The sequence below is a fragment of the Euleptes europaea genome, chromosome 10, assembly GCF_029931775.1.
Source record: "Euleptes europaea isolate rEulEur1 chromosome 10, rEulEur1.hap1, whole genome shotgun sequence".
Lineage (NCBI taxonomy): Eukaryota > Metazoa > Chordata > Lepidosauria > Squamata > Sphaerodactylidae > Euleptes > Euleptes europaea.
In genome coordinates this window covers 62887824-62903358 of record NC_079321.1, presented here as the reverse complement: position 1 = coordinate 62903358, position 15535 = coordinate 62887824, and the positions used below count along the sequence as shown (strand labels likewise).

The 15535-nt window shown below is 43.2% G+C and overlaps 1 non-coding gene across 1 annotated transcript; it reads right to left on the bottom strand.

Annotated features, from left to right (window-relative positions):
• Positions 1–14672: 14672 nt before the first annotated feature.
• Positions 14673–14747, bottom strand: TRNAC-GCA (transfer RNA cysteine (anticodon GCA)). The gene has a single exon. It is a non-coding gene; the product is annotated as a tRNA-Cys (tRNA).
• Positions 14748–15535: the final 788 nt, after the last annotated feature.

The window sequence follows — 15535 nt, the reverse complement described above, 5'->3', positions numbered from 1 at the left end:
ACTGAAAGGTGATAAATAGTTTGGTCTGACCAAGTTGGCTCCTATTGCACAACCCTTACCTCAAAAGAGCCCCAACTATGGGGTCCTGGGAGGGGACAATGTTCCCTCCCCAACAAAATCAATAAAAAATAGAAAAATGGGAGAAGGCACAGAGTTGGGAATCTGAGCAAAGCAGAATAGCTGAAAAAAAGCCAAATACCTATTCGGTTTTTCGGAAATCTGCTATCTAGCTTTGACGAAATTCCCAGTTTTGCCAGTCCAAAATTAAATTTTAAAAAAGCAAAAACTGCTATTTTGGGGGTTATTTGCAGTTCAGTAAACCCAATAAACACAGCCCTAATGGCTAGGGACAGATAAAGGGACAGCTTTGGGCAGAAATGTGTAATGGGGGAGACAGAGGTGTTGATTCTGAGTGCTATCACATTAAACCAGATATCAATGGACTTACATGGTTAAAAATAGGATGTTTAGGAACCCACTATTCCTGAAAATTTCCTCTGATTTCACCTTTTAAAAAAACTCTTCTAATTTCACTTCTAGCACTGGCATATTTTATAATTATGGTCATATAATTCTAGAGGGGTATTCATTTTAGTCTGTTGCAGCAAAATCAAACAGGAGTCTAGCAGCCCCTTAACAAGTAACAACATTTTTCATTCGAGCATAAGCTTCTATGGACTCGAGCCCACTATGCAATGTAATGGGTCCTTATTAGGCAGATATTTATCTACGAGGTATGAAAAATTAAGCAAACAGCATGTCAAGAGTCCATGAATATATTTTTATTAAAGTCAAGCCATTCCCCACAGAATGAATTTCTCTGTAAGTGTTATGAAGAAAGCAGAAGTCAAATAGATGTAACTTCTCCCTTCTCTACTGTGGTAACCAGATAAACTGCTTAATAATATTACCTTGCTTTGCAGTTCTTAAAGAGTAAAGGGATCTGCCTGTCAAAGTATATTTAATAAATCTGGTACTTAATTTCCCTGTAAATAATCATAATATTAATTTAATTCAAATACATATTCAGGATTTCCCCCCAAAAAAACTTTAGATAACAGTATGCAGTGTATCAAGTAACATATGAACAGTGCACAGATTTTGGGAAGACTGTTCCTTTGGTATTAAATCAGATTTGCCAGGGAATCTACTGACATCTCCTATAGTTGTGCTTTCTTCTGTTTGGGTGGAGTGCCAACTAGTGTTAGAGCTATGGAACTACATCAGAAGAAGACAATTTACACATTTAACTCATGCTTTGGGTAACCACTTACCTAAAAAATGTATACAGAGAAAAAGTCAAACATGGGGGGGAAATCTTCATTAATTTTCTCCTATATGTAAAAGATTCAGAATATTCAATTAACTCAGCAGGGTCAACCCTGGTTAGTATTTGGATGGGAATTCCAGGGTTGCTATGCAGAAGAAGGCAATGGCAAATCGCCTCTGTTCGTCTCTGGTCGCCATAAGTCAGCTGTGAGTTCATGGCACTTTACACATACACAGATATTCCTATTATATTAATAGTTAATGCAAAATTATTTTTAAGACATCTTGCCATTGGAAAAATACCATTTACACAAATTATCTAGGCTGTATTCAGCTTAATGAATAACTCTCAATGGTTTCAACTGTGTTTAGTCTTGGCCTTCCTAAAGTAAGTCAAGACTTCATTTCATTATTTATTTATGTAAAAAATGTATGCTGCCTCTCTAGTGATTAACTTGAGGTGGGTCAAAAGGTGGAAAGAATCAAAAATCAGAAAATCAAGAATAAAATTATCAGCATTAAAACCAGCAATGAAACAAGTAAAGAAGAGCCTTCTAGGGACATAAAATCAGCACACGAGCAATACTCAACAGCTAGAACAATTTTAGCAAGGAATATAACCTATTGATAAAACAGCTCACAGGCAGGAAGCAAGCAATAAAAACAATAACTAAAAAGGTCCTTCAATTAAAAACCTGTTTTGGCCTGGCACCTAAATGACAGTAAAGTAGGTATCAGTCAAACCTAAGGGGAGGTCATTCCAAAAGCAAAGTGCCACCAAAAAAAGAAGAAGCCCTGTTTAGTCTCATCTCTGCAGGTGGGGTCTCAGGCAACAGAGGAGGATCTTAACAGGCAGGCTACACAGTATGAGACAAGGCAGTCTTTAAAGTACCCCAGTACAGATGTGATCACGGTAATCAATTCCTGACAATAGCCCGGCTGCCACATTTTGGACCAACTGAAATTTCCAAACAGTTTTAAAGGGCAGTCCCAATACAGTAATCTAAACTGAAGATTATCATAGAGTGGATCACTGTAGCCAGATCAGGCATATCAACAGAGGTCAATTCAATTCAATACCTTTATTGGCATATATCAACCGAGGTCAATAAAAGGCAACTTGTGCATGCCCCAGAGAAGGCTTGTGCCTCTAATCATAGGCAAGGATCCAGCAGCACCCCTAAAGTATCAACTGGATTCTTCAGGGGCAGAGCAATCTCCTCTAGGACAGGCGGACTCCTCTTGAGTGGCTTTGTCATTAACCGACAGCAACTCAATCTTGTCTAGATTAAATTTCAGTTTATTGGCCCACATTTGATGCTATATGTACATTATTTTTTAGTAGAGAAGTGGCATGTGTGTGAGAGAGAGTGAGTTCCTGTACATTCAAGGAAAAATTCCAACTAACAATCAAAAGTGAAAACTGTGTACCTGTATTTCTGCTAGTGGAGTTTTTGGGGTTTTGCCTTGGGGCTGTTATTAGGAAATGTAGACTTGGATGTAGGCCAAAACCTTTTCAGCACCTCATCATGATATAACTCAGGGTTTCTGTGTGAATGTAACTTTTCCAGTACTCGCTGGCTAGACAGACAGATGCAGTTAAATCAGTCAAAACATGTTTGATGCCTCTATAACTACAAAGGACAAGTTGTGGCTATTGCTGTGTACATGTAGTAACACCTTTAAATTTTCTGTCTGGATCCTTGGCATTGTTCTTCCTTCTGAAGCAAATCAAAGTTTCATTTATTAAATCACTTGGAAGCTTAACTAGCCCTATCCTCAAATGTTCAGGGTTTCTTTATTTTCCTTTAAAAGAACTCCTCCATCCTCGCGTCATAAATGCTTGTGAGGTTTGAAAGGTCTTACATCAGTTTGAGAAGAGTATCAGACTTGGCCTTCATAACATATCATTCCTTTTGATAAGGCAGTTTCTTTACATGTTCTATTATCCCAAAGACCAGCCCTACAAGGACAGAACTTCCAAGCTGATGAAGCAGCCTTACACTTTTTTCAAGGGGGGAATGGAACAATGCACTGGCAGGGGTAGAGTCATAAGGAGGTGCATGGGTAGGAAACCAAGACAGGAGGCCATGAGAAAGGAGGAAGCAGCAATGTGCAAGATCATAAAATTATAACTTCTTGGCACCTCGTTTCCTGAATACTGGAGTTTTTCCCAGGATACTGCCTGCATGTTTGAAAATTCACCTCAGAACCCGTGACAGCCTAAAACATGACATTGTTTTTAAAATGAAACCTCTCACTTTCTGGGATCTTCCCCACAGTACCAAATTCTGCACTGATTCCATGGGAGGGAGATGGAGTTTTTGCTTATTCTGAGGCACAAACAGTCCTGGTGGCTTCATGGCCAATCTATCCCAAGATGACCCTTAAAAATAAGTTTTGCACTACTTTCAGAGATCTCTGCAATGGGAAATACAAAACAACTCCTCTAGAATCCTAGATCATATCATACATCAAATAGCTATATACTTACCTCTGTGTCAACCACAATATTTGCAGAGGGGTATTCAGGGCTGTAGTGTAGGTTTTTGGAAACCATAATCCTGCATTTGCAGACAGTAAAATAAATTGGGTTTTTTTTAATACTGCAAAAGTAAACACATATGTGTTATAGTGGAGGAAAATGTGGGGTTGCCCACGGTTGACTTTGGGCAGTGCAAAATGGGGTAGTAACAGCTGCCAAGAGCAGATGGGGGAACAGACACCTGTTCCACAAAGCAAAGAACAAGGGGAAAAATCTAAACAGGGTAGTGAGGAGATGAGCAAATTGCTGTGGGGAGGAAGAACCAGATGGGAGAGTAAGCAAAGAAGACAAAGGCTGTTAATGCATGGCTCGGTCCTATTTGTTTGTCCCTGTGAAGTCGCAAGTTTGTTGATCCCGCATTCGAAAAATTTAACGCATGGCAAGAAGGACCACGAGTAGGAGCCACTGCTGCTCTGTGCTCCTCCACCCCACCATCCCCCGGGGTGAAGGCGAGGAGAAGCTGGCGGCGGGTGGAGGTGGTGGCAGTGACTAGTAGAAGGAGTTGCCGTCGCTCTGCTGTCCCCCAGGTGGAGGTGGAGGGAAACTGGCAGGGGGGGAGGTGAGGGAGAGGGGGGAGAGGGTGGAGGTGGAGGGAAACTGGCAGTCTCCCAGCTGGGAGTTGACCCGGCTGATAAAACAAACTGGCAAACTCTGTGAACTTCCGTGAACCTACCTTTTAAATCACGTCAACACAAGACTTGGAAAACCCAGAAAAGTTGCAAAAAGAAGTTGGTTGATCATGCGTGTTGACTTTAGAGATTCTCAACATTCGCAGGAGAATCGCCGGACAAAACGGCCGTGTGTTTTTAACCTGAGAGAGAACAACAACGAATCAGAACCAGAACAAGAGGGGAAGAAGCCTCAGCCAGTGGGGGAAAGGATTTGTGAGCCCTTGTGGGTCCCCCCTCTTGTACTCTGTGATTTGAAGTTCAGTCACATACAACCTTATAGCTACTCTGCCTAATAAAATAAGGTATGTTACTAGGGTCACTCACTCTGAGTTGGGAAATTCCTGGAGATTTAGAGGTGGAGCCTATGGAGGGTGGAATATAATGCCATTGAGTCCACCATCCAAAGCAGCCATTTTCCCCAGGGGAACTGATCTCCATTGTTTGGAGTGGTAATTCCAGGAGTTAGTACGGACACATTACTTCCTTAGTACGGATACATGAGGGACACACAAGCACCACATTATACCAGAAACTAACAGATCGACAAACAGATATACATGCCTTCAGCTACCATCATAACCATATCAAATGGTCCACTGTCTATAGATAAGCCCTATACTATAGTCACATCTGCTCTAGCCCCTCAGATAGAGATACTCATTTAAGGGACCTTCAGCAAGTATTTTTGCAACCATAATATCCTGATGATATGGTAAGAAAGATTATTCGAAAGGCCCAAATGATACCCAGGCACAGCTTGCTACAGGACAAGCCTAAGGAAAATGACTACAGAACACCTCTGGCGATCACGTATAGCTCACAACTCAAGCCAGTCCAATGTATTATTATTTATTAATAGGGTTGCCAGGTTCTAAATGCGCTCTGGCGGGAGCCTAATCCATGTGGCCATTAGGAGCAGTTTTCCTTGTGTAATACGGTGTAATACAGTCACTTCCAGGTGCGCATGTGGGGCACTCTAGCCATCCCCCTCCAAAAACTCTATGGAAACCATAGAGTTTTGGGGGAGATTGCTAGAACGTTGCCGGCACTTCCAGGATAGCCGATGGTGCGGTGCGAGCATGCAGCGCATGCCTCACTGGGCAATTGGAAACCCTAATTATTAATGACCTACAACCAATGCTGGATTGTGACACTTCCCTTGCTAAGGCATGGGGGGGTGGGCTTTCATGCTTACAGACAGCCTGCTAACCTAAAGCAACTTCTCACCTGCAATGATAAACAACAGTAGCATGGACTCTGGTATGAAGACCTGGAACAAACCAAGGTGCCAACTTTGTCTCATATAGATTCTATCAACAACATCACAGGGCCCAGCAATGTCAGCCATACTATCTCAGGTTCATACTCCTGTTCATCTTCTAACATGATTTATGCCATCACATGCCAGCAATGTCCTTCCACTCTGTACATTGAACAAACAGGCCAGTCCCTGCGGAAAAGATTACATGGATGTAAATCTGACATCAGAAACCACAACATTTATAAACCAGTTGGGGAACATTTTAACCTTCCAGGGTATTCAGTTGCTGATTTAAGAGCAGTGGTTCTCTTACAAAGGAATTTCAAAGGGTGATTAGAGAGATTGCTGAATTACAATTAATAATGAAACTCAACACTGTGCATTCTCCTGTCCCATTACCAATGCTATTTTCTTCATGCCTACTACTACTCTGCATATCACACCTAATCCAATCACACCTGCGAATGTCATTTACCTGCTTTTGATATTTACAATGCCATTGGGTGTCTAATTCACTCTTCTCTACTTAAGGATAGATGGACTTACATTCTAGCTGTATCTGAAGAGGTGAGCTGTGGCTCATGAAAGCTCATATCTACCAGAAATATTGTTAGTCTTTAAGGTGCTACTGGACTCTTGCTCTTTACTAGTGTATTCAGGAGAAATGAATGAGGAAAACAAGGCCTACCAAAGTCTTTCATAGCAGTTTCTCTAGCCAGTTTATTTAGAGACATGAGTAAAACCTACTGGAACTGCTCCACATTTTAGTACCCTGGAACCAATATAACACATGGAATGGATTGCTGAACATTACAGCTAGTTGTTTTTGAACTATGGTCCATAGAATCCTGAAATACTACTGAAGCTTATTGGGAATCCTCAATGAAAACGGAGGTACCAATGGGCAAACTTCCTGGAAAGATCCTTTGAATCTTTCCCTGCAAATTGGAGCCACAAGAGAGCCACTGGTGTTGGGGTTGTGTTAGGTCACTGTTCGGTTCACCTGGAGAAAGAGCAAGTCCCTCAACAAGCAATGGCTCACGTGATCTAAGAGCACACTGTGGAATATACAGCAGGGGCTCTTTGACAGACAGGTCAGTGTTCAAAGAGTTCCCTCAGGGTAGAATTTTGAAATGCCATCACTTCATGTGACATTCCTTAGAGTCCTCCCACTTGTTGGGACTGCCCTGGATTAACAGTTGGCAGGGCATGTGAGGTGGCCCTTACATTCCTAGGTTGCTCAATGCAAGAGTTTTGCTTGCTTTTCTATTTAGATTGGGGAGTTAACAGCTGCAATTAACATTTTAAATATGGGGCAATAATCAACCACATGGAACGTGAAGTCATTATTTTCAACAAAAAAAGGGAACTTCAAAAACGTGGGTCTGAAGAAAATTATAATACAATGCCCAGGAATTCCCAGCATTTAAAAATGTCTAGCCTTGTAAACAAATAGCCTTCTGCCATTTCTGCATATTTTCAGAGCGCTTGTCCAGCGTGCCTTTTCTGAAAACAATTACAAGATATAAAGTGGTGCCAGCAAACAACTGAAAATAAATTATGCTTCTCTATAAATACTAAAAAAAAAAAAAAACATGTGAATGAGGAATCTTCTCCAGATAATCTGATTTAAAATCCCCAAACCACACAAGATGGTGGAAGATCTGTCCTGATTTCTTTAATAAATGACCGCTGTAGTACAGGGGAAGATGCAGGGTTGCCATGTCCCTCTTTACCGCAAGTCGTTTGGGACTGTTGTTAACGTTTTGATGGACTTCTTGTTGCGTTAGTAGCACATAGTTCATAATTCATGTTGTTTGTGCAGTTTTGTATTTTCCTGTTTATTGCAGTTCACTTTGTTGTCACCTTCTTGTCAATTTCACTACATGTGGTATTAGAGTGTGATGATAGAGTTATTTAATACGAGCCTTGGTGCTATCTTGTATTCATATCAGTACCTGGAGGTTGGCAACCCTAGGAAGACAGGGTGGACTCCATGGCAAAGAAACAATTGGTGAAAGGGAAATGATGCTTTAATAAATTTTGTAACCCCAATGTGTTTTGCGTAAAGCTTCTTCTGGGGGAATTTTTCATATTCTACTTCAGTGTCCTGTGCAAGCAATAAAGCAAATGTGAAACTGTCCCAGTTAATGCCGGTTTCATCTCCATTCTTATCAACCTTATCAACCTTGTGTTACTTCTTTGTTTCTTGCCCCTCCGAGGCTATTCTGTTCTGGGTCTAAACTCTCCTTTGGCATGTTGCGCTCAGAGGTTAGAGCAGCTCTGTCTCTGGTGAGCGGAGTCCCCCTATATTCTTGGCCATATCCATGACACCTTGTACCCCAAGTGTAGCAATTTCCTTAAAGGTACAGATTAATAAATCTAGTCTAGTGAATGATGAGTGGTGGTAGTGCTGGGGGCTGCTGCTCAGCCCCATGGCATTAATGCTACCAAGTCCCATAGGGATCCATTTTGTTTCTCATGCCGTTTAGCATCTACATGAAATCATTAGAAGAGGTCATCCGTGGATTTGGAGTCAATGTGTGGATGACACCCAGCTCTATTTCTCATGATCAGCTGAGTTAGGTGGATCTGTGAAGTCCTGAACAGGTACCTGGAGAAAGTAATTGGATAGATGAAGGGCAGTAAACTGATGGCTTCATTTTGTCTGTCTGTATCTTGGAACGGGACAATGAAAAGATCATGCATTGCTCTACAGTTCGGAAGGACAGTCTAAACCTCTCCCAATGAAGGGCTCTTGGAATCTGACTCCCATTTCCCGTAGCAGATACTCTTGAGGAGAACAAATGTTAGGAGGGCTAAGGCCCTAGATATCAAGATTGCAGCCATGGAAAACAGGTTCTAAGACAAGATGATCAGCAGGTGATTCCCTGCTTCTCCATGAATAGGGGCTCTTTCTCTCCTGAGTTCAGAGGTCGTGGCAGATTCCCTGCCACCGCCTATGCTCTGTAGAGTGAGTGACCCTAACAAGGCTTCCGTGAGCCCATGGCAATCTGCCTCCCCTTTTCTCCCCTGAGAACTATCAGACCGTTAGGGTTGGTTATCAACCCTTCCTATGGGAAGATTATTTCTCCCTCTGGACACTCTTCATACTACATCATTGGGACAACTGATCCCATAGGACACATTTAAACTTTCCTAGCAGGCGATTTACTTAGGTGGACATGCGGCTGTCATATTCACAACAGCTCTGGCTTCCTGTGCTGTTTGGAGTAGGCAAACAAACTGCACAATACAGCTCTCTCACTTGAGACAGAGGGAACAGGCAGACTGCCAAATCCTTGGGAGTGCTGCCCACTAACCTGCTCTCATGTGATTTCCTTGCTCCCCACCAGCAGGGCTTCACCACATTTTCCTATAGAGGTCATTGTGCCTGATCTTAACTGGGCTACAAACGGTACCCTACGTCTAGGCACTACCTTGCTCTCCTTTCTCACAAACAGTAGACATTGTTCAGACTCAGAAAGGCGACTGCTCAGAAAGGATGACCAGAGCATTATTGATAATAGTAATTACAATAAAAGCCAATTTAAATAGGAGAGCCCTACTGCTGTGCTCCCCAGCAGGGAAGGACCCATGTTGCTAGTACACGTTTTCCAACTCAGTGGATGTGTTACCTCTGTTCCGTCTTTCCCCCCTTCCTGTTACTGTCCAGAGTGAGAGGGAAGGTAGTAGCAGACCACCAGGAGTGTTCCCTGATAGCCCTTTTGACCATTCCAGTTTTGGCTCCTGAAGATTGTCAGGCTGGCAGGATCAGAATATATTATCCTTACAGGGGAAGTGACCCACCAATATAGGGTTAATTGCTTCATCACAGGCGTGAGATGCCTTCACTCAGTGGATTGGCTACTGTGTCTATGGGTGTGGATCTGTCTCAGGAAGCCAAAATACCCCTACTTAGGAAACCATCTGTTTGGTACTTAATGCAAGAGAGTGGGATCTGTTTGAGCAATAGGTAAAAAACATGGTGGGGATTTCACTCGCCTACGTTCCTTTTGTTGGTGGTTTGAATTATCTGTTGTTCTTGGCACTCAAGGGACTGGCAGCATCGGCAGTAAGGTCCACCTAATGGTTATTTGCTGCATACCCTGGCTTGGTGGATGGTTGGTTCTAATTTACACATCATTTGTCGGAATGTTTGTTTTGAAAGGTTTGACAAAAGTTCACCACTGCCAAATGGGTTCCTCAATGGTCCCTTCGTAGTCCTGTCAAAGTTTATTGGATTCCTGTGTTGATCCTTTGAACTGTTGCCCTGGCTAGGTTGTCTAGAAGGGTGGTGCTTCTTCTGGTGACACTTATGCCCAACAGACAGCTGAATGAGTTAGCCTTCCCCAAGGGTCAACTCGTTGCTTATGAAGATGTTTTGTCCAAATCTCTCCTCCCCCTTCCTCCTAGGGTGGTGTGTAACTTCGCTGTACTTAGATACTTGTATTGAGTTTTGACTCTTTTGTTAAGAGGAGGCAGGGGATCAGAGCAATGCATGGCCTTTAAAACAAATATTATATAGGTAGATTTCAGAAGGGGAGGGGGACAAAGAAATGGTTTGCCCATATAGCAGTGTTTAATATTGCTCTGTAGCAGCGGTATTCAGAAAATCACTGCATCCAAAGCATTGTAAGTAGTAATCGTCGTCGTAGTAGCAGTAAGTATTTGCTGTTGCCATGGAATGCTCAGGGCCAGACTAGATGTGATATTTGTCACATGGTCACTATGGATAGGGGCTCCTACCTCCCCCCCCCCGCCGACACTTTACTAACCCCAAATGTTTGTGAGGTGCATTATTTGCCCCATCGGAGAGCTGCATGTGCAAGCATTCAGGACACATGCAGCTTCCCAACAGAGCTAATAATGCCTTCCCATTCATTTTGGCTGTCGAGAAAAGCATGGGGAAGACAAGGAGCTCCTTCTCCACCTGCGCTGCCATCCCAAACTGAATTGGGCTCCACGGTACTTTCACACACAGCTGCAATATGGCTGCCAGCCCGCGCTGGAATACTACGTAAAGCATCACGTCTAGTTTGGACCTCATCATTATCCAACAGGTGTCCATGAACACACAACCATCTTCACCCAGCAAGTAAAATGTCTGTACAATCTGGAGGAAAAAAATTGCATTTCCCTCAGGGGGGAAAAAAGATTGCACTCTAAGTGCTCACAAATGTACTATCTGGCAACCGAAGCACTACTTTGAAGACAGACATCTGGATCCTGCACAACTAATGAGTAACAACTGTGCCTACTTCTCATGAAAAAAGCAACAACGGTGCACAAGAGATCTAAGAGAATGCGACTTGCCCAAAGCCACCCAGTGAGCCTCCTGTTGTATTTCCCAACGAAAAGCAAAGGTGGGAAAATGTCAGTCGCTGGGGTGACATCTTGTGAAGCTCCTGAAAGAAGAATCCTGCTTTATGTTACCATTCACAATTGATTATACCATTGTTTTGATAACATAGACGTTTTTGAGGAAGGTCTTTCTCAGCACTCGCTACCTGAGACCCTTTAAGCAGAGATGCCAAGGCCTGGACCCAAGTCCTTTTGTGTTCTCTACCTTTGAGCTATAGCTCATCCCCTAGTCAAAAACTCTCTTTTAGGGTTAATATATTATTAAAGCACACACATAATCCTGAGACCTTCCTATTTCCTTTAGGAAGAGAACACTGTGCACTCAAAGGGAATGCACAGAAGAGTGTGGAAAGTTCTCCGATTGGTGATAACAGATGATAGCCTTGCCTCCTAATTTAGAGCTTTGCATGCCCTAATTATATACACAAGGAGCTCCTTTAAATGTGAGCGTGGCACCTTGTACCTGACTCTTTCCTATAAGATCATTTGCAACCATAGTAACCACTGGATTGAATGGGCTATCCAGGATCAGTTCAGACTTGAGCCAGGGATATCCTAGTCTGCAGGGCAGAGCCTCTTATGATGAATGATGTGCGGCAGCGGAACAGAGGGCAAAACTAGCAGCCTTGTATTTCTCAAGCTCCAGGATCAATCTACCCATCCTCCTGAGCACCTTCATTCTTCCTGACTGGGTTTAGCAGTACATTCTTGTCGCCAGCCCTGAACCTCGGCACAATGGCCTGGTTATTGCCAGCTTACTAAGTTCTTGCACCAGCCTCCAGCTCGGTGGTCCCCAACCTTTTTGAGCCTGTGTGAACCTTTGGGATTTTAGCACAGGGTGGCGGGCACAACCACACAATGGCTGCTGTGGGAGGCAAAGCCATACACACACCGAAAGGAAGTTCAAATGCAGGGGAGGAGAGGGATAATTTTAAAAATACACTCCAAAAGGGGAGTGAGAGACCAAAACCAACTCTGGTGGCAGCTGCCGCTGAGACAAATTTAATATACACAGCCAATCAGAACTGCAATGGCCTATCAGAAGATATGCTGGGCAAGGGCTCCACCCACTTTCTAGAAACATTTCATGGGCACCAGGTAAGGTGCTGGTGGGTGCCATGGTACCCATGGGTACCATGCTGAGGATCCCTGCTCTAGCCTGTTTGATTCCTTTGCTTATTTCTATGTCTTGTCTGCACCCTACTTTCTTTGGACAGGTACTGCAGCTTGGGCTTGAATAACTTGGGCTGCTTCCATCCCAGGGTGGTTTTCTGTGGTGGTCAGGTTGCAAATGCGATGGTGAGTAAAAAAGACATTGCAACTGAGATTCTAGATGGCAGAGGGTAATCTGCTTTCTCTCCATTCTTGACTCTGTGTTCTTATTTGACCCTCAGGATTGTCTCCCCCCCCCTTTATTTTGAGGAACAATCCCCTTCACTCCCACTGTACAAAAAGTAGGCTTAGGTGTGAGGAGTTCTCTTCTTTAAAAAAAAACAAAACTTCACAAGGTTGCCTAATGTTGCATAGGAATAACACAATACTTTTTTAAAAAAAATAAATAACCTCCATGTATTTACAGAGGCACCTCTGGACCGCCCCCTGTTTAAAAGGTAGGTGAGTCTCTTCTGTTATGCTAACTACATAACAAATTAAAAGAGTAATTGGCTAGCTCTTCACCAAAGTCCTGCCATTCAGCTATTCTTCTTCTGATGCAAGAAACATCGGGAAAGAAAAAAACAAAAAACAACAAGCAGATTTTTGTGTGTGTGGAAGGAACAGGCTGTTAATGGTCTCTGCGCAAATAGAGGGTGATGCCATGTGGAAACATGGGGGGTGGAAAGTGCACCAGTTGGGCGGCTGGAACATAGGAAATCCTTGGTTCGAAAAAAGTCCAGATTTTGAACCATGCCCTTTTGGACAATGTCTTTTGTTTCTGACCGATGCCTTCTGGAGGTCTCCGGCCATGCAGAGTTGCCCTCAGTTATGGCCTGCATATGGCCTGCCACCGGCAAAGGGTGTTTTTGACTTGCCACACAAAGGCATTTACAAAAGAAAATGAAATGGCTACGGAAAAATAACACACCGTTCTATTTTAGAACAACTATAGACTACTCTTTAAAATCTGGTCGTCCCCCCCGCCCCCCAATATTAAAACTTGCTCAACAAATCCTAATTTGGTACAAATCACACTGCTGATTCTACCTTAGCATTTCTAAGCATATTAACTCAATAGCCCTCAGAAGAACATGATGCTGTACTTTGTTGCTTATTCCAGACAGAAGTGAAAACATGAGGTTTCTCAGATGAACATGGGGGACAATACGGCCTCTTTTTCTTTGAGGCAAACCTTATTTTTGCAAGCCAGGCGATGCACAGTGATCTGCCACAGCTTCTCTTATGAAAAGACAGGCAAGTGTCAGCTCATTGCGATCCTTCACATTAGTCAAAAAGCAGCATAAGCTGTTTGTCAGGGACCGAAACAAAACAAGGGTCTAACGGTTTGGCCTATTTTCAAACCCACTTGAATGGCACAGATGTGAAGCTTTGACTCATTTTTTGAATCTTTTTTTTTTTTTTTGGTTTGCATTCTTCTTGAGTGAGATGGTTGGGGATGGAAGAATGTATATAACCAACAAAATACAAATGGAGAGGAGACATTAACAGTGCCATCCTCAGCAGAATTGTACTTTACTAAACCCATTGACTTTAATGGACTTAGAAGAATGCAACTCTGTTTAGGATAGCCTGCTGGAGGGCTATGTCTAGTGACATACTCTACTACAAGTGAAACCAGAGTTATAAATCAAGTATGTCTTCTCCACTGCTTTTTCCCTTTCATGTAGCTGCTAGCAGCCTTGGCGGGGGGGGGGGGGTTACAGGCACCAATCCAGTACACTAATAGCACTTTGGAAAAGGAAGTTGTTTCTTTCAGGAAATGACTTGGAGAAAATGTTAACTCCCAAGGCTGTCCCTTTGTCTTGTTCCAAATCGAGCCTCCCTGTAGCTGTCATTTAATATATTTTTTAAAAGCAAGATGGTCCCATCACAGGTTTAACTTGACCCTGTCTCATCAGGTCAATTAACTGCAAGTTTAACTTGACCCTGTCTCATCAGGTCAATTAACTGCAAGATTTATTTCACATTTATTTCTGTGCTCTTTACAAGAGCAGATGTCTATATAGTTATTATCCAATCCATTTTAAATTTTTGAATTAAAATATGTTGAATCATAATGTCATAGTCAAGTATCATATTGGAGTTGTTAAATACTTGTAACATACTATATGAGGTGTATAAAATGCCCCCCCCCAATTATCTCTTATTAGGAACACAAGAGCTCCACTGCTGGACTGAACCAGAAATCTTGCTGGTCTACCCCACTGCTTCCAGCTGCAGCCGCCAGCAGAATGCCCCTGAGGACTTCACAAGCACATGAAGCTACCTTTTACTGAATCAGACCCTTCGTCGATCAAAGTCAATATTGTCTACTCAGGCCGGCAGCGGCTCTTCAGGGTCTCAGGTACAGGTGTTTCACATCACCTACTTGCCTAGTCCCTTTAACTGGAGATGACAGGGATTGAACCTGGGACTTTCTGCATTGCAAGCAGATGCTCTACCACTGAGCTACAGCCTCTCCCCCATTGTGACTGCAGATCCTCTCCCTGTTGCTTGGTTCAAGCATTTAGTAATCAGAGGTATATTACTTTTTAGCATGGAGGTTTCAAAGAATTTATTTATTTATTTTTTAAATTTCTAGCCTGCCCATCCTGGCCAAGGCCAGGCTCAGGGTGGGTAACAACAATAAAATATAACTAAATAAACAATAAAATATAACTAAATTTCCAAACATTAAAACCAAAGATGGCACACAGTTCTGGCAGCACCTGCTGTGTCAAACAGGCAGACAGGCCACCCCCTCCAACATAATTGCACAAAATACCAGAAAAAGAGGGGGGACGGGAGGGAGGCCAGCACTGATAACACCTGCGGCTGTCCTCAGTTATAGGCCTGGTGGAACAGCTCTGTCTTAGAGGCCCTGTGGAACTCTTTAAGGTCCCGCAGGGCCCTGATGTTACTAGGCAGACCATTCCACCAGGCTGGAGCCAGGGCTGAAAAAGCCCTGGCTCTCATCGAGGACAGCTGCATACTCTTAAGGCCGGGGACCACCAATAAATTATTATCCAGAGATCTTAGTGGCCTTCAGGAGGTGTACCAGGAGAGGTGGTCCCAAAGATACAAGGGTTCCAGACCACGTAAGGCTTTAAAGGTCAAAACCAGCATCTTTAACCAGATCCAGTATTCCAGCTGGAGCCAGTGCAGCTGATAGAGCACTGGCTGTATAAGTTCTCGGGGCGAGGTCCCCCTAAGGAACCTCGCCGCCGCATTCTGTACTACCTGGAGCCTCTGGATCAGTCTCAAGGGTAG